The following is a 19,630-nucleotide window of genomic DNA, read 5'->3' on the forward strand; positions in this document are numbered from 1 at the left end:
GACTGCTAAACACCTAGTAGAGACCCTTCTAACAGAAATAACAGAATTAGAGCTCAAACTTAAAAACAATACAGCCAAAGAAGACGCAATAAAAAAAAAAAAAAATTAGAGGAAATGGAAAAAGACCTACAGTCATACAATGACTACCTCCTAAAGAGGAAAACAGATAAACTCAAAAAAGACATCCAATACTTCAGCAATGAGAAGGTCTACCCTTATCTGGCAGATAATTATTACCAGCCAGAACCCCTGGGTGACAACACCTATGCCTCCAACCAACAACCCATCCCTAAAAAAGTTACTATTTTTTCCAACACATCAGGGTCAGACAATGAGAGCAATACTAGCGACCCAGATCAGGGAGGACAACAAAGAGGAGGACAGAATAGAGGCAACAGGCCTTTTTTATCCAGGCGAGGGAATCCCCAGGGACGCTGGAAACCCAGATACCAGCAACGACACAGGGGCAACCCACAACAATACAACCAGCACTATCCGCCGCCTCTCAACCATCAATACCCAGGCCCTCTGATGCATGCCTACCCCCCTCCCCCTCAGAACTACCAGGAAGCTCCAGGAATATACTCCAACCCCAATCAATTTCTAGTGACCCGCCATGCACAATACTGGCGCGACTAGAAGAAATACCTATTTTCAATTTGAGCAGCAAGTCCCTTACCCCTGCAACAGAAAAGCTATTAACTAAAGGGCTCTCCTTCGTCCCTCACTGTAATATCAATAGATTTGAACTTTTCAAAGATCTCATGACCTTCTTCAGGAAGATCAGACTCCAAAACTTTTTTGAATCAAACATCACAGAAGTGGAAACCGCTACCAACCTATCAGATCTCAAACCAGCATCCACTTTTCTACCAACTTTAGAGCAAGTATCGCCAGAAATTGCTACATTTGAACATGTAGTGTACAACAAACTCACAGCAGCCACTAAATATATACCACCTCCTAGTTTTAACATCTCCTACGAAGAACATCAAGCCCTTGCAGAACTAAAAGCAGATAAAAACATTACGATCAAATGTTGCGATAAAGGGGGAGGCATTGTGGTGATAGACACCAATCAATATATATTGAACATGGAAACACTACTACACAATACCAACCACTATATTCCAGTTCAAAAAGACCCTACCAAAAGAGTCCAATCTACGATTCTGTCCTTAACAACTAAGGCCCTCGACGATAATGTGATCTGTGAAAAGGAGTGGCAATTTCTCAATGTTCGCCAACCCAAAATGGCAGCAATATATGGGGTCCCAAAGATACATAAAAACAGCCATGATCCACCGTACAGACCCATAGTCTCTACTATTGGATCCATTACCGAGCCTCTATCAAAGTACATTGATACCATCTTAAGGCCCCATATACCAAAAACTCCATCCCACGTAAAGGATACCAGAGATATCATCAACATCGTGGAATCCCTTACATTTGACCCTGAAAGACAGTGGCTAGCCACCATGGATATAGAGGCTCTATATTCTAACATTCCGCAACCAGGAGCCATTAAAGCTGTCTCATGGTTCATTGACGCCTATCACATTGACTGCCCGAAAAATTTCATCTTGGACTGCTTAAAAATAGTCCTATCAGAAAACACTTTTGACTTTAATGGCTCGCTCTACCAACAGACCAAGGGCGTCAGCATGGGGGCTTCATGCGCGCCCACCGTAGCCAACATTTACATGGCTGAATTTGAGTCCAAATTCATTTATAATGAAATTGCCCCCTTTAGCGAGTCCATTTCATCGTGGGCTTGCTATATTGATGATATTTTTTTCATCTGGACCTCAGAAACAGAACCACTATCCACCTTTGTATCATGGCTAAATTTATGTGATAAAAACATGCACTTCACTGTTACATCTAGCCAGAAACATGTTGAGTTCCTAGACATCAATATCATCAGTAAGAACAACCATCTTAGTGTAGACCTGTATGTGAAACCAACCGCCCGCAACACACTACTAGACTACACTAGCTACCACCCTAAAACCCAGAAATCCAGCATCCCCTTCAGTCAATTCCTTCGGGTCCGAAGGAATTGCTCTTCTGTCACAGATTTTGACATAAGAGCAACCGATATGAAGCACAAATTCATATCTCGTGGATACCCCAAACGCCTAGTACGTGACTCATACAACAGAGCACGATTCTTTGATAGACAGCACCTATTAACACCCCAAATCAAAGAACCACAATCAAGAATGGTCTTTGTGACCAGGCATTCCACTATGAATGCGAAGCTTCAACATATCATATTCTCAAATTGGCACATCCTTAATGCAACAAAACCCAAAGAAAGCCAACTCGCTAAGCCAATGTTTGCATATAGGAAAAACAAAAACCTAAAAGATCTGGTAGTAAGATCAAGAATGGAACCCAGCAAAAAAGTCCCAACACAAAGTACGCTCACTGACTTGAGACCAGTGATAGGCAACTACAAGTGCCTTGACTGTGCTGCCTGTCAATTTGCAATTGAAACCAAAGAACTGAATTTCAATAACAATAACATCCGTTCCCAAACTCTAACCAATTGCAAAACCACCAATGTGGTGTATCTCCTACTTTGCCCATGCAACAAGGGTTACGTGGGTGAAACAGCAAGGATGATGTCCACACGTCTATCAGAGCATAGATCAGCTATCCGCACAGGTAAACAACTAGCCCCCCTAGTCAAACATTACCAGGAGGCCAAACACAATCCCAACGATATTCGTTGGTTCATCCTAGAAAAAATCCATAAAACGTCCGGTACACTCAGCACACAGGTACGTAAATGTTGCGAAGTGTATTGGATTTTTACCTTGGACACTTATACAAAAGGCATGAACAACGAAATACCGTGGGACCAAGTACTGAAATACAACCATGGTTAAAAATAGGCCCCTACATTTCACTAGTCCGGACACTCTCTTGACTTTCAACCCCACCCAGACACTTTGTGCCAGTGTTTATTATTTTCTAACACAAAACCTCTCTCCACCCCCCACTAATTTGGACAATCTGATAAGAATTACATTAGTCATTAAGCAACGACGAGTTCATCTCTCCCTTCCAATATGTCTGCCAACTTTCAGTTTTGATACAGAACAGTATCGCGCATAGTCCATCTTTGACTATCATGCCAAAGTAAGCGCGCAAACGCAATGGCCACACACAGAGACCTCCTCGGTTTAAATACATCCGGCGCCACTTAGCCTTTTTATATCCCGGGCTTTATTGATACTTATATCACATGAATCATCGAGCCAGGAAGGATTCATTTCACCCTTCCAACATGTCCGCCAGTTTTCAGCACTATTGCAGGACGTTACCATGCATAGTCCGTTTTCCACCTCTATGCCAAATCAAATGCGCATACGCATTGGCTACTCACAGTGACTCCACCAGTTTAAATACATCCGTCGCCATTTAGCCCATTCCATCTCTGGCTCCACGTATACAGACGCCGGCAGGACCCCCCCATTGGAAGGCGATCGAGAGACTACCATCAGGTAAGCACCTATCCGCATAGAACGACGCTCCATTTATCAGCGTCCATGCACGCCTCCTAAGACACAGCCTAACAATAACCTTTGGCTCTGTGTCTCCCCTCCAGCCATTTAGAGTGTCTCCGAACCGCTATCAACATGACGGCACCCGTCGGCTAACGCCCAGAAGCCCACAGACCCCCATTGTATATACAGTGGACGTAAACAAAAGGTAACGAGCTGTAAATGAATACCCGTCTTCTAGCAGCAAAACATAATGACATGCTGGAACAACCGCTCTAAAACCTAATTCTGTTTATGCCCCCTTCGACACATAGACTGTCAGCGCGACAAGAACCGTCCAAAGATCCCCGCCTAGAGAACTATTGAATTTAATTAGCAGGTATTTATTTGGCTCTTAATATCATGACTATTAGCAGCCGCATTAGACCACCATCACTAACCGCTTACTATGAATGTCCTCTGACATACAGGTTATCTGCACATCATCTCCTGGATACCAGCAGTACGTAACCTCTTAACCATATAGGAGTAACCCTACAGGTAATAATCCTGCCTTGTTCCACCAATTAGTTCCCATGACACTAGTATGACCCATATAATCTCTCCGTATGTCACTTTCATTCAACAGCTTAATATTCGAAGCTCACTCCTAAATAACAGGACACCTGGAAAGAGAAAAACAGAAACAAACTAGTAAAATGCATTAAAGGTACCCATCCACTCTGTAACCTGCTTGTTTACTTTCTGAATCTTTACTTCTTGGGCTACTCATATTTACGCACTTAATATTATGTCATCATTCAGCGCCCACGTCTCCAAGACAGACAACCCTCCATCTCGGATTACTCCTTCTTTTCCCTTCCTGTGAGAAACAACACCATCTATACGTCCAGGTACAACTATGGCTTCCCACATGCCCCCGAACTCATCTGTTTTTTCCCCCCCTGCACTCCATTTCTAACTCTTTTCTTATATCCTCTATCATCCCTTACACCCCTTTATAACTTTATTTCCCCCTTTCACCTTATTTCTAACTCTTCTCGTATATCCATTATCACCTCCTACACCCCTTTATCTTATTTCTGACTCTTCTCCTATATCCTTTATCATCTCTTACACTTCCTTAATCCTTCACGAGTTCTTCCCTTCCCCTCTTATTTTAACTTGCACGACATCAGTACTTTGTGTCTTTATACAGTTAGCATTTATATCTCAGAGTGTTGTATAGACTATCACCCTATATGCCCGTCCCCATTCCACTGCCCTTACCCTCCACCATGTTGCGTAGCAAATGTTACATGTATAGTAAAGTCTTTTTGCAATCCATTAAATGTATCAGCCTAAAATGGGTAACAAACTGTATATAACTGTAAATATTAGGACAGGTTCAAGTTCTTTTAGGACACTAATGTCATGTTTTGTACCACTGTATAAATGTATCACAATAATTCTCTCTGTTTTTTAACATGTATATATTTAGGACATTTCACGGACATTGACAAGCACTGCTATTGTTTATATCTTTCTATATGCATAGGTCCATTTGGATACTCACATGGCTCCCTGATGAAGGCCCTCAGCCGAAACGCGCGTAGATGACATACTTAGCCATGTTTTTATGTACAAATGTGCTAAAACAAGCTTCCACACAGATCTCAAGTTAAAATCAATTATCTTGAAATGTGTATAGGATACAATAATATGTATATATATGTAGATAAAAAGTCACATGTATAATGGAGGCATGCACATAATAATTATTTGTAATTAAGTAACAATGCTTTTTATCATAATGAAGATTGAATAAAATAAAAGCCATAATTTTGTACCATGCATTTTGTTCACTCATAGTTTTTGCTGTCACTAGTCCGTCTCTGTCCTCTGTCTAAATACTAGTTCCTAATTACTTTTCTTCCAAATATCATACCCATCCCGAATTAGGAACTCTAGTCGGGGATACCCCTTCCTTCTTACATATATATGGCAAGGTACCACCCTCTTTACAAGCCATTTACACACCTTTCATCTTGATGCATACATTCACACCACCAGCTGCGGCCCCAGCACATTACAACACTCACATCAACAGACAATGTAGAGACAATGTACACCCTGGCAGAGAAAGACAGAAAAGACAAATATTACTGTAAAAGAACTATTCCTTAAATACACACACATACTTCTTGCATTTGGCACGAGAGTGAGTGAAGGTTCAGAGCGTAAAATTTTATTAACAAGAGATTTCACGAAAAGGAAAGGCACTGTTAACAATTAAAAGGTTAAAAACCTGAACCAATGATTCCTAGCTCGTGAGCTGTAAAGCCACGGCAAGGCACCAACCTCTTTACAGGCCATTCACACACCTTTCATACGTGACACACAAGACCATTTATACACCAGCCCTGGGCCCAGCACATTAAAACATTCACATCAACAAATAGCGCCATTCAAGGGCCCATCACTTTCATACGCCAACATGACTGACACAGCAATCACACTGGCTGGTGGTTCACATAGTGTATGCAATGGCATTTGGCTAGCAGAGAGTGCAAGGACCAGCAGCAAGTCATTACTCACACACTGTCAGCTAAATTCCAGCCCACGCACATCACCAGTCAAGCACCAGTCCATGCACTCCGCCAGCCAAACACCAGTCGACTCACACCACCAGCCAAATGCCAGTCCAACCACACTGCCAGCCAAACGCCAGCCCACCCACACTGCCAGCCAAGCACCAGCCCACGCACACCACCAGCCAAGCACCAGCCCACATGTACCACCAGTTAAGCACCAGTCCACGCACACCGCCAGTCAAGCACCAGTCCATGCACACTGCCAGCCAAGGGCCAGTCCATGCACACCACCAGACAAGAGCCAGTTCACGCACACCACCGTGCGAGCGCCAGGCCAGGCACACCATTATATAAATTTTTTTTTAAAAGAGAGTAAACACAAACCATTTGGAACTAGATACACAACTATAACTACAAACACAACAGTGGTAACTAAAGACATTATTCTAATGCCAACCGTGAAATTGAACAACAAATATAAAACCACATAGACCAGGCACTACACTATTAGACTCACGGTTGCTTCCAAAAACTCTTTTGAGTGTGATACAATCTGAAACATGTGGGCACACACAGCCAGGATTAGAAGGACAATTTGCACAGTGCATACGACTCTCCTTCCATATACCTCTTTGCAAACAGACTCTACATCTCTTACAGGTATTATTTTCTTTGGGCGTGAGAGTAATTAAATCGGGAAAGTGGCGATGTTTCAATCTAGCCCATCCTCCACCACCCACCACTCCAACTTTAGGAACACTTGCTTGTTCCACTACAACAAGGCTGCTTATCGTAGACTCCTGAAACTGAACAAAAGTCATCTTTGACGCTGGAGAACACTTATTAAACACAACAAAAGCATTAAAAGTTGCTAAATTGAAAAGATGGATGGCCAACTTCTTATACCAAATGTAAGCCTTATGAACAGCAGTGTAAGGTTCCAACCTCTGATCTACTCTAGTGACACCATCCCTGTGCTTTTTGTATTCTACAATGCACACAGGTTTGCACACTTCAGCAGCCTGACCCCAAACAGTCACAGGTGAAGTACTGTTATCATGTATGGTAGTCATCATGTACACATCCCTCCTGTCCACAGATTTCACAGCTAGCAGTTCCGCACTATGCAAGGAACATCACTGTCCCCTCTCAAGCTTTTTGCAAACAAGCTCTTTTGGGTAACCTTTACAGTTAGTGCAGATTGTGCCATAAGCAAGAGTGTCCACTTTGAACAATTCCTTAAACAATTACACAGCAGTGTAGAAGTTATCTAGGTACAAATGGTGACCTTTGTTAAATAGTCCTCTAGCAAGTTGCAAAACAATTTTCTCTGAAACTCCTAAGGTGGACTGACAACCAGGGGGGTCAATAGTAGAATCCCTACCAGTGTACACCCGGAAATTATAGACATAGCCTGTCCTACTTTCAGACAACATATACATCTTAATTCCATAACGTGCCCTCTTACTAGGAATGTACTGTCTAAAAACCAAACGCCCCTTGAACAGGACCAAAGACTCATCAACAGCAATTTCTTTTCCTGGACTATAGATTTCTGAAAATCGATCTACAAAGTGATCAAGAATAGGCCGAATCTTAAAATGACGGTCACAGTCAGGGTGATTTCATGGCAACGCCAAAGCATTATCAACAAAATGCAGCATCCGAAGCAAAAGTAAATACCAATCACGACTTATAAATGCAGGAAATATGGCCGATGACATCAATGGACTGGTTGAGGAATATGAAGCCAGGGACAGGTTACTTATCAAGCCCACCAAAAAAGTAAAACCAAAAACTTCTTCATCTCATCCAGATTTGTGGGAGTCCACTGAGTAGCTCTAGAGCGTGGCCTAACTCTGGTACTGTTGTCCCTCGAATACTGTTCAGCATACAAATTAGTCTGCTCAACAATCTCAGCCAAAAATACATCATCCATAAACAACAAAAAAAACTGTATAGGCAAAAACATTTCACAATTCGCTCTACACCCTGAATCACCACTACAGACAGGCATCACCGGCTGCACCATGTTTTGATCAACCCAGAGTCCAGCACTTCCAATCGGAATCCTTGCAGCCCAAGGTTGCAATCCAGATGCCTCTCGCTGCACCATCGAAACATCAGGCTCTTCATCCGCACTGAGATGAGCTTCATCTGCACAGAGAGAAGCGTCATCATCAGATGAATCCTCGGTGACAGAAAGCTCACTTCCAGAATCTTGCACTCCCTCCTATCCCTCAGGCACACTGTCAGTCTCATAATCATGGTCAGAGGAAGATTCAAAAAGCATACCAACCACCATCTGAGCAGTAATTCTACAGCTAGCCATAATCCTTACTAATAAAGGTAACTTGTCAAACAAGTCAACAACAACAAACACTTTGTAAAATAAGTAATAAACAAAATGTGCCTTTTTCACAAAGACCTATATACTCCAAAACTATACCACTCACTTGCCAGAAGCAGCTAGACTCACTGCCACCTACTCTGCACAGACACAGCAAGGACCAACAATACCCCACTAAAAAAGAAAAAGAAATGAAAATTACACATAAGACCTCAAAACACATTGCAAAGAATTTCACGCTCAAAACACTAACTAAATATGCTGCTATTATGACACCACTTCCAAGAAATTCATTCAGCATGACAATAATACTCATTTGGAGTAAACACAACAAAAATGTTTATCTCACCAAATAAATGCAACTATGCAAAACAGCAGATCAACCACTGCTGAATCCCCAAACAAGAATAAAAAGCTTTGACTGGCATAAAAAGGAGAAATAAAACATTACAATCACATATGCAAATATTGCACCAGTATACACACAATCCACCAGCCAAGCTGGGGGGTAGGTAGTCCTAAAAGCATAAGGCTGATCTGCCACCAAGGGGGGCAGAAACAGCCAAAATATTCACCTCCGTAAAAGGGGAGCAACCCTTGCCCAGGGGCTGCTCTCCAACAACACAAAAATAATCCCTGGTGTCTAATGGGTTCTGCCCCTCTTTGGGGCAGATGGGCCTAAAAACGTAAGGCCAATCTGTGCCCAAGGGGGGCAGAAATGGCCAAAATATTCACCTCATGGAGTGACCTATGCCCAAGGGACCTCACAACAACTCTATAACAATCCCTGTTGTCTAATGGCTTCTGCCCCTCTTGGGGGCAGACAGACCTTAAAACATAAGCCAGATCTTCCCCCAAGCGGGCAGAAATGGCCAAAATGAATGTTCCCCAAAAGGGGAAGACCCTTTCCTCCCCACACACATATTTAAAATATTAAAAAATCCCTGGTGGCCTAGTGGGCACACAACAAAATTAATGAATTTTTTGGGGCAGATCTGCCCCCCAAGGCAGAAATGGGCCAACAAATTGCTCCCTAAAGGGGAGCAACCGTTGCCCAAGAGCCGCTCCCCAAATCACAAGGCATTTAAATAAAACAAAAAAATAATACTGGGTTCTAGTGGGCATTCCTGCTGTACCATCACGCCCCATGCGCGATCGGAGGATAGGAAAACCCTTTCCTTTCCTCTGATGACTCTTTTTTAAATTCCCCCAAACACAATGGAGAAAAAAAGGGCCTTTTCACTATTTTCTTTCACCAGGGAAACCTTTTTCAGGGTTGACTTTGGACATTTCACAGGCTTCCTCTCTGATTCCACTCCAGTCCGTTCCTGAATAAACAGCTGAAGGCACTGGAACTAATGAAAGAAAAGCACCATGCTTACTCCAATATCATGGGAGGAAACAAATCAATGACAATACAGACTGTAACAGACTCAAAGTTGTAGATCAATAAAAAATCGGTGGGATACTATTCACCTCGGTGTCTTTAATAAAATCCGGACGTTCCTTTGCTGAACAGGAAAATCAACATTTTATTGCAAGACCAACAAAGACTCTAATATGCCACCGACTTGCAATAAAACATACAGAAAGTAGGTCTTTAATAAAATCAGCACTCTCCTTTGCTAAACAGCTAGGAAAATCAACATTTTATTGCAAGACCAACAAAGGCTCTATATGCCACCGGCTTACAATAAAACATACAGAAAGTAGACACACTGGACCAATCAGCTGATTTCAGAATATCCTCAAGCCCTGCCCTAGCCCAAAAAGCCTTAGACTCCAAAGCACTGCTGACAGACTGCACCCCAAAACGTTTGCCATCAACGACTGCCATTGCTCATTATACCCAGCTTGTTAATGTCAGGGCAGAAACTGGAGCAAAAGGCTTCCTAAATTTAAATTAGTAATTGAGACGAGGGCATCCTCAGCTTAACAATCTTTGACACAATGGGCCCGATTCACAAAGGTAAATGTATACTTTTGTGTAAATTTAAAGTTTTTTAGGTATTCAGAAACTATGAGTTAACAGTAAGTTTATGACTTTGGAGACTGTGTAGTGGGGGTGATTAACTCTACATAAACAGATAGACCTGCCCTATATTTTATGTGTGGTATTTTCCGTCCCAGCTGCAGTGCCTCCCCGGTCGTAAACTTATTATTAACTTGTAGTTTGTGAATACCAAAAAAATGTAAACTTACTCAAAAGTGTACATTTACTGTTGTGAATCAGGCCCATATTCTTTAAGACTATGTACCACACAAAGTTTTGGATGTAAAGGTAAATATGGATACTTTAACAATGGATACTTGCTTTAGAGAAGAAAACTCCCCCAGGGTGATATTGCATTCTTCACGAAATTAGACAATATAACATTGTAAGCTTGCTGACAGCATCTTTAAATACAGGACTACATTACCCACCCCTTGACTTTGAAACAACCACCCAATCAAATGCACTTCCCAACAGGAAGAATATCTAATACCATTCGTTAATTTGCACATTAATGGGTGCTCGCCAAGTGGTTTGCTGTTTACCTGCTTATGTCCAGCAAAAATTGCAGATCTATATCCATTAATAGTGCTGAAAGATCTTCCTTCTGAGGCAATAGATGCTAAATAAATCCTCCTGTGAAATTTGTCAAAATGGGATCAATGTCTTTTTCCATGCAGCACCAAGCTCAAAGACTCCAAGCCGATTTATAATCTCTAGAGTTCCAGCAACCCAGGGTGCCTAGATGAGGTCAGAAGCTGCTGATAAAAGCACTGAGAGAGACCAGGCTGCTGACTGCCTCTGAATGTGAGCCAGGTATGTGGATATTATGACAAAAAGTGGGAAAGCAAAAAGAAGACCTGCGTACCAATCCTGCAAGAAAGCGTCTGAATCTAAAGCCTGTGGATTGGTCCATCTGTAACTCCTTCCTGGACCATACCAGTCATGAACTAGCCACACCGAGCTTCCTATCCCCACTGGCAGATATCTGATTCTCAGATGAGATCTGGGAATGTAGTGAAAATGATGTGCCTATCAGGCATCTAAATAACCTAGGGCCAGATATAGGAAGGCTATTACCGGTTGGTAACGGCCGAAATCGGCCGTTACCAACCAGTAATAGGCTTTTCCTATGTAGGTGGCAAATTTACCGATCCGGTAAATAACGAATCGGTATTTACCAATTCGGTATTTACCGAATCATCATTTACCGATTCAGTATTTACCAAATCGATAAATGACATGTAGGAAGCACTTCAAAGAGTGCTTCTGTGCTTTAATGATTCGTTATTTACCACCAACTATTAGTTAGTGGTAAATAACGAATACCTCTGTAAATGCAAATCTGTGCATTTACACCTGTGCCATGTGACAGACATACATGCCCTTAGGGCATGTATGTGTGCCACATGTGCACACAAGCACTATTCAGGGGTGCAACAGGGTGTCAAAGTGACACCCTGTCACCCTTGACTCTTTCCCTATTTTACCGAATCCGTAATTACCGATTCGATAATTGACATCCATTCCTATGGGCCTCCAGGCCCATAGGAATGAATGGCAAATACTGAATCGGTAATTACCGATTCGGTAAATACTTAATCTTAACGATTCTGTATTTTTTACCGAATTATTATCTACATAGCATTTACCGATTCAAAAATACCGAATCGGTAAAATTCGGTATTTTCAAATCTGTAAATCCTATTTACCTACATCTAGCCCCTAGTCACCAGGAAATCTCCTCCTTTGTCTCTTTATCTAGATGCACCAGGTCTGCATAGGGGAGATCATACCTGAGATGCATTATTTTCAACCCCTGGAGAGCTCAATAGTTCAGAGGACATGCCTGTATGAAAATGCCAACAAACCTACTACGCTAGCCAAGTGATAAAGGGATAGTATCAACAGTTGTTGAACCTGCCACTGTTCCCTCCTGATCAGACAAAACTTCACCTGTGGGAGTTGTAAGACCTGCTTCTTCGAATACCCTAGGAAATACTTCTTTTAGGCAAGAGCAAGGGATCAATTCTCCCAATTTACTACAAACCCAAGATCTTGTAATAAGCTTATTGTCTTTTGAAACTGCTCCAGAAGTGTAGTGGGATCCTGTGCCATAACAATCCTGTTGTCCACATAAACTAACATTCACAGACCTTGCGCTTGTAGATGCACAACCAAAGGCGGAAGTAGCAAAGAGTGGAGGACAGACCAAATGGGAGTGAAAGTGAACCTGAACATCCATTACTGTTATAGAAACTGAAGGAATCAACTGCGGTCTTTGCAAATCGGAACAGAAGGTTAAGCATATTTGAGGTCCAGCCTCATCATCCAATCCCCAGGAAGAAATACCTTCCTGAGTTGCACAATAGCCTCCATCTTGAAATGATGATAGAGGAAAATTGATTGAATCGCCTTAAGATTATGACCGGGCGAAACCTTTTTTTTTAGCTGACCAGAAAAATGTTAATAGCCATGAGGAAGCAGTGCACAGGATTATATTGCTTTTTTCATGTCTAAAAAAAACATTTATTGAAACAAAGAGAATTACAAAAGGAAGCTCTACAAACTATCTCGTGGAATGTAAATGGGGTGAGATGTCCACGGAGATAAAGATTGGTCATGAAATATCTAGAACAATCACCTGCCCAAGTTTGTCTCCTCCAGGAAACACATTTAAGCCATTCAGAATGTCGGGTAATTTTTGCTAAATACCACTGGGTAGAACACATTTGTTCTTCCGAGCAGGTAGCGCATAATAAAGGGGTGGCTATTTTGATTAAATCAGGGGCTATATGTATTAAATAAATCAACATCAACGGATTAGACAGGGAGATGGATTATTGCCCTGATGGAGATTAGAGGTTTGGAGCTAACTCTTGCCTCCTTTTATGGCCCCAATGTTGATGATCCGACACACATTTGTAAATTACAGTCTAAACTAACAGAAGCCACTTCACCTATAATAACTGGCAGCGATTTTAATGTCTTTTTTGATCCATCAAGAGACAGATCAAACCAGAGTCATTATGTTGGTGCTCCACATATCAGTCGGGCCTTGGCTAATATGATACATGACCTAGGGCTTGCTGATGTTTGGAGGGCAAAGATGGGTGATAAATATTAAAAAACATGGTCATTCATCCAAAATCGATCATTTTTTAGTTTATAGGTTGAGGTTGGAAAATTTACCAGCTATCTCCATCTTACCCACTCTCCTATCAGATCATGCCCCCATCTTTTTTGTATATCTTGGGAGGGGGTAGAGCCTCAGGTCTAGATGGACGTTAAAAAGGGCAATGCTGTCGGACGTTGAAATAATCAAGGTGCTTAAATTGTCCACTTTAGACAATTTTTCTGCAAATATCGGCTCCACGACTTTGGATTATGTTTGGGACGCTTTTAAAGCCCACCTGAGAGGTCAGTTACATAGCCTGATCTGTTCCACAAATAGCGTGGAGGCTCAAGAACTGCGCAACCTGGAAGAAAAAAATCTTAAGCTAGAGGATGAGAGGACTAGATTCACTCATGGGTACTCTGAAAGGCTGTCACAAGTTCTTAGTGACTTGGATCGTTCTTGCCAGGATTACAGGGGCAGGCTTGATCAAAAGGTGAAGGCTCAGTGGGCGTCACAAAATATGCAAAACTATGAGTACAGTGAAAAGGCGGGTGCCCTCTTGGCTTTGATGGCAAGAGAACACCAAGATAAAAACAATATCAACAAACTAATAATCGATGAGAGCGGGGCTACATCATGTAGACTGAAGGCTATGCAAACTCGCCTCCTTTCCCTATTTTCGGAGCTGTACAGTGAGGAGATTACACCTAGCTCAGAAACCATTCAAAAATGGTTGCGGAAAAAAGCTCTACCGGAACTAACAGAAGGCAGCCGAGATAGCCTTGATGCTCCTATTACTGAGAGTGACATTAGACAATATCTAAACAAAAGTAAGAAGAATAAGGCTGCAGGAATGGATGAGCTTCCTAGTGAGTTCTACAAACTTCTCCAAGAGGAGCTAGTCCAGAGATTGTGTGAATTATTTAATTATGTTTATAGTCCGTAAGGTAAAGTCCCCAAGTCCTGGAAGGAGGCAACTATTGTACTTACTTTAAAGCCTGGGAAGAACCCCCTCAAAGCGGACTATTATAGACCAAGCTCCCTGCTGAATGCTGAATATAAGATCTTTATGAGTGTTGTTGCAGGGAGATTGGTTAAGTTAGCTCCGCAGCTGATTAACCCGGATCAAAAGGGCTTCATCCCAGAGAGGTATATTCAGGAGCATACGCTCCAACTTATTGGTAATATAGATCTAGCGGTGGCCCGGTCGGAATCCTTGGCTGTAGTGGCATTCTATGCAGCCAAGGCTTTCAACAGAGTATACTGGGTATACCTGTGGGAGGTACTTAAGACAATGGGTTTGGGCATATTTTTATTCAGACCTTGGTTAGTTGGTACATGGTGTCTTCCACAGTAATCCTGTTAATTGGTATGCTAACAGCAAGTTTTAACATATATAGGGGAACAAGACAGGGTTGTCCCATCTCGCCCTTACTGTTCGACCTTTATATAGAGCCCCTTGCCCAAACATTAAGACTAGATAAACAGATCACCCCTTTTAGCTCCCATCAATATAGCAGTAAATTGGCCCTCTATGCCGATGATCTGCTATTTTATACCAACAACCTGGTGGAGGTAATACCAAGGGTCGAAGCTCTTTTAGAGGAATTCGGCTCATATTCTGGCTTTTTAGCTAATTCCTCTAAAACAGAGGTGATGTTTTGGAACATCAATAATTGGGAGGGCAGACTGAGTAAAGAGTTTAGATATTTGGGAATCATCATAGTTAAGTACTTAGGTAATAAACCTTTGATCACTCTTAAAAAGATGACTAAAGAGGTAGACCACCTTTTTTCAAGAAGGAAATTTTCCCCCTGACGATATATGGTAGGGTTAATCTAGTCAAGATGGTCATCCTTCCCAAGCTGACATATTTGTTTAATGCTATCCCCCTTGATTTCCCTAGCAAGGATGTTGGCAAAATTCAGAGCAAAATAGGTAGTTTTATTTGGGCCAATAAGAGTGCTTGACTGTCTTGGAAGAAGTTGAGACGTAAACTGGGGTCTTGCTCTTCCGGATATAGCCTGGTATTCCATCGCCTTTCAATTTAAAAATGTACGGATGCTCCTGACTACAACAGATGAAACGAACTGGGGAAGGCTACTGAGGGAAATGGCCATAGCCGAGGGTGGGGGAGATTGTTTCCTTTATAAATTCGGGGCACCAATGTTTTTTAAAAAGGTTGTATGCCTGAAAGTCCTAAGAGCTGCTCTTAGTTTGTGGTAGAAGGTTAGATGCAGATGGGGGATTGGGTATTATTCTGATTTTGCCCCGATTTGGGACTCCCCCAGGACTCCGGCTTGCTTGAAAGATAGTCTTGCGACACCAATTAAGAGGGCTGGTATCTTGATATGGTCAGATCTTGTATTATCAGATGGAGTTTACCCCTTGGAAGTATTAAGATCTAAAATAGGAAGTACTTTTTCCAAATTTAAATATTTACAATTGGTTTCTTGGTATTCAGCGGAGAAGGGGTCTATTAGTGGTGATTGGGAAACCGAGTGTATCCTTCACAATCCAAATCCTAAAAAGAAGGAGGTCGCATATTGGTATAAGAAAATCCTAGATGCAGATGATGCAGAATATCCTCCACAATATGTGGCCTGGAATCATTCCCCACTAGACTCTAGCTCTGAAGACTTATTTGATTTAACATTGCAAATTTTATATAAGTTTGTTAAACCGGCATCTTTAAAAAATAATAATGTCTTTGTTATTAAAAGATTATATTATACCCCTGTGAAGATAGCAACATTTGCCCCCTATTCTCTTCTAAATGTCCAATATGTGATTTTCCTAAAGCAGATGATTATCATATATTTTTTGAGCGTTCTAAATTAAGTACTTTTCCTGACGTATGTGGAGCATGTTTTAGGTGGCATTTTTAAAGTCAAGATTAATGTGAATCTTACTATAGAGATTTTTGGGATTGATAATGACTCCATGAATCTTTTACGGCCATTACAAAGAGGCCTGCTGTTATATTTAATTCTCATTTCCCAAAGGGAAATATGTAAATTCTGGAATGACCCGAGGCCTCCACTATATGAAGATTGGTTGAAAGCTGCATTTGCTTTGGCACGTCTAGATCAGGGGAATTTAAAGGATAACAGCATTAATATTAGGTTGCATTTTAAATCTCGGGGAAGAGAGTTGAGACTGGTTGATTGCCCCCGGGTCCTATGATTACACCAAACTTTAAACAAAGAAGCTGGCCTGGTTAGGCCTAAAGCCAATGCAGTTGCAGTAGCCGTGGAGCGCCCAGGTTGGAAGGATGGCTTCTTTCAAAAATTGCAGATGCTGAATGGTGAGATTGAGGTAATTGAAATTTCTATGGTCAAGTATGTCCCCTAACGTGTACCCCAACGTTTCCATGTACGTGCTTAAAGTACATGTAATTTCCCTCCATGACCGAATATGAAGACGCATATACATTTGCGTCCAACGTTAACATGTCATCTACCAGATCCACCATGAATGGATTGATAATTAAGTCTTTAAACATACCATGCCAACGTCTTTACATGGTATACTTGTACGTTTCCTGACTCTGCCGAGTTAGGCCCTGATTCCTGACTTCGAGTCACTTCTGTCTCTGAAAGCCGTAGCATGGAAATACATCCCTGACCTCTGCCTTACTTCCTGCCAAGCGAGGCGGTGCCTGGCTCAGCCGTGCCTGCCTGCCAAGACAGTATTCTGCCTTCAAGTTATCAGTTCAGCCTCCTCGAAAACACATTCCAGTCTAGTGATATAGGTAAACATATTCCCGGCTGCAGAGCAAAGGGCCAAGCCTTCCTGTCTCCTTCACGTAATTCATTGCTCCCGTTACCATGGTAGGCCCATGGCCCCGCGCCTTACACTTAGACACATATGCATTCAGTATAGTATAGCCTCTGCCCGAGAGACCTTTTACTTCAGATAAAACATCCTCCAGACACAAGATATCAGATATGTAATAGGAACAGGTCGATCTGACATGCCAGACTTCTGTCTCCTCTACTAGTGCTAAAGTCAAGCCCCCGGCTCTCCCTAGTTCCACGTCAATGACACATCATACTAATTGCGCGCGCACCCATGTTAAAGGTTTCTGCTGACCCTGCAGAAATTCTCTATGCATCCACCCACCTAGGACACTTTCTGTGACGTTTTCAGCACACGCCTCCGTGTACGCCCTTGTACACGCCTTCTTGCTACGCACATGTGTTCTTATCTTATACTTTTCACTTGTCACGCCTACTGTATCCATCACCATTGTACAGTTTTACTATATATATTGTGTACTGTTAGTAAAACGTTGACATCATTGACATCATTGCATATCCCTTCCTGAACCCTTGTGGTGATGGATCTGATCTCCACTGGCTCGAGCCATTTCATTAAAGCCCGTATGACTCAGATACCACGGACTCTGCCTCTCATTTGATTGAGCTATTCTTTTACCTGTCATTAATTATACGGAAAAATTGTACGGTAATTTTATTTACCACATAATTTGGCGCCCGAATAGGGACCCCTCCCCCACCCCACGCGCCGGCGATGCGTCGCAGGCCTTGACCCCTCTACAGCCGTGACGGACTCCTATGCGCATCTGCAGGTTTTCCTGTATCTCCCTCAGGCCCACGGAGGAGACGGAGACTGCGGTTCAGCATCCAGACGAGGCGGTGAGGAGTGCGGAGGATCCCGACCAGAGCCCAGCCGAGAGAGCAAGGTCCGAGGTGTCCAGAGGCCCACCTGTTTCCGAGGCATCGAGGCGCATGCGAAGTGCGTAGCAGTAACCAGACGTCGTAGCAGTCCAGTCCAGTCTAGTCCAGATTCCGAGGCCTTCCGTTCTTGCTTCCCGGTGAGTACCGTTGCTGGGGACGCATCTAGACGGGTGCATTAATTTGTGTCCGGTCAAGACGGGTCTGGGTACACAGATCCGGTCTGTACTGTTTTAGCAGTGCATCTGTACTGTTTAGCAGTGCATCTAGTAATTCAGTGATTCAGTATTCTAAGTCTTCTAGCATTATCTCTTGAGATTTCCAGTATCGTGTTTTCTATGTACTAGACAGTATCTGTTCGAAACGTTTCAATGTATTTTAGTGTCGTGGTGTGAATGATTGTTTACTGTTCATTACTGTGTTTATTGTGTTCACGTCCGAACCACTCCAATCATGCCTCTGTTTTCGAAATTACGTCAGATAGGAACTAGGAAAGGGATACTCGAAGAAGCAGTTCCCGTCCCGCCTAGGGACACTCCAGGACATTTTATGTACCATAAACATGGCTTAGACGCCATACTGTACTTAGATTTATGGGTGGACTACACTAAAGACCTGGAAGAGAAGTATAGATGGCCTGTTACAGGGACATGGGATGCTGAGTGCATCATGAGAGTAGAAGAAGCACTGTGGAAAAAGAAAGCCAGACAATCTCAGAAAGATGCCATAGAATTGTGGCGTAAAGAATCACATAGAAGGACAGAGAAAGAAATCAGAAAAGCAGAGAAAAGTAGAGAAGAATCTGAAAAAGTCAGAGAAAAGGAGTTACTAGAAGAAGGCGAACAAGTCAGATTAGAACAATTGGACCGTCAAAGAAATGCACTCATTACAGGCATGTAGCCAGTTCTTGCCGAGGGCCTGCCCAAGGCGACCCCGGAAGTACCCCGTAACTTGCCGCCACCATTGGTTCCGACTAAAGTACGTCACAAACAGACCGCAGCAGACATATTCCTTTCTTCTTATTTAGATGGCGTAGCTCCAGCATATACCAATGTACCCGTACCACCCATTAATAATGTACAACAGCCTGCTTTGGCTGTTCAAGCCACGACCCCTCCACGTCACCATCTTCCCGTGCCTGTTGTCACTTCCCCTACTGCTGTTGCTACTGCTACTGGCCCCCTTACTACTGGCCCCCCTACTATTGGTCCTCATAATCCTTTTGCGACAACTGCAATCCAGAGTCCACCCCCATTACATATACCTCTTCTACCCGCCATGACCTCAACAGCTACAACTCAGTCAGGTTATGCCCTCACTTCCGCTTCAGGAGGTGCCGTAGGAGGCCACCTCCGCACCCCGCCACAAGTGAAACGGA

The sequence above is a fragment of the Lissotriton vulgaris genome, chromosome 3_1 (genome assembly GCF_964263255.1).
Source record: "Lissotriton vulgaris chromosome 3_1, aLisVul1.2, whole genome shotgun sequence".
NCBI lineage: Eukaryota > Metazoa > Chordata > Amphibia > Caudata > Salamandridae > Lissotriton > Lissotriton vulgaris.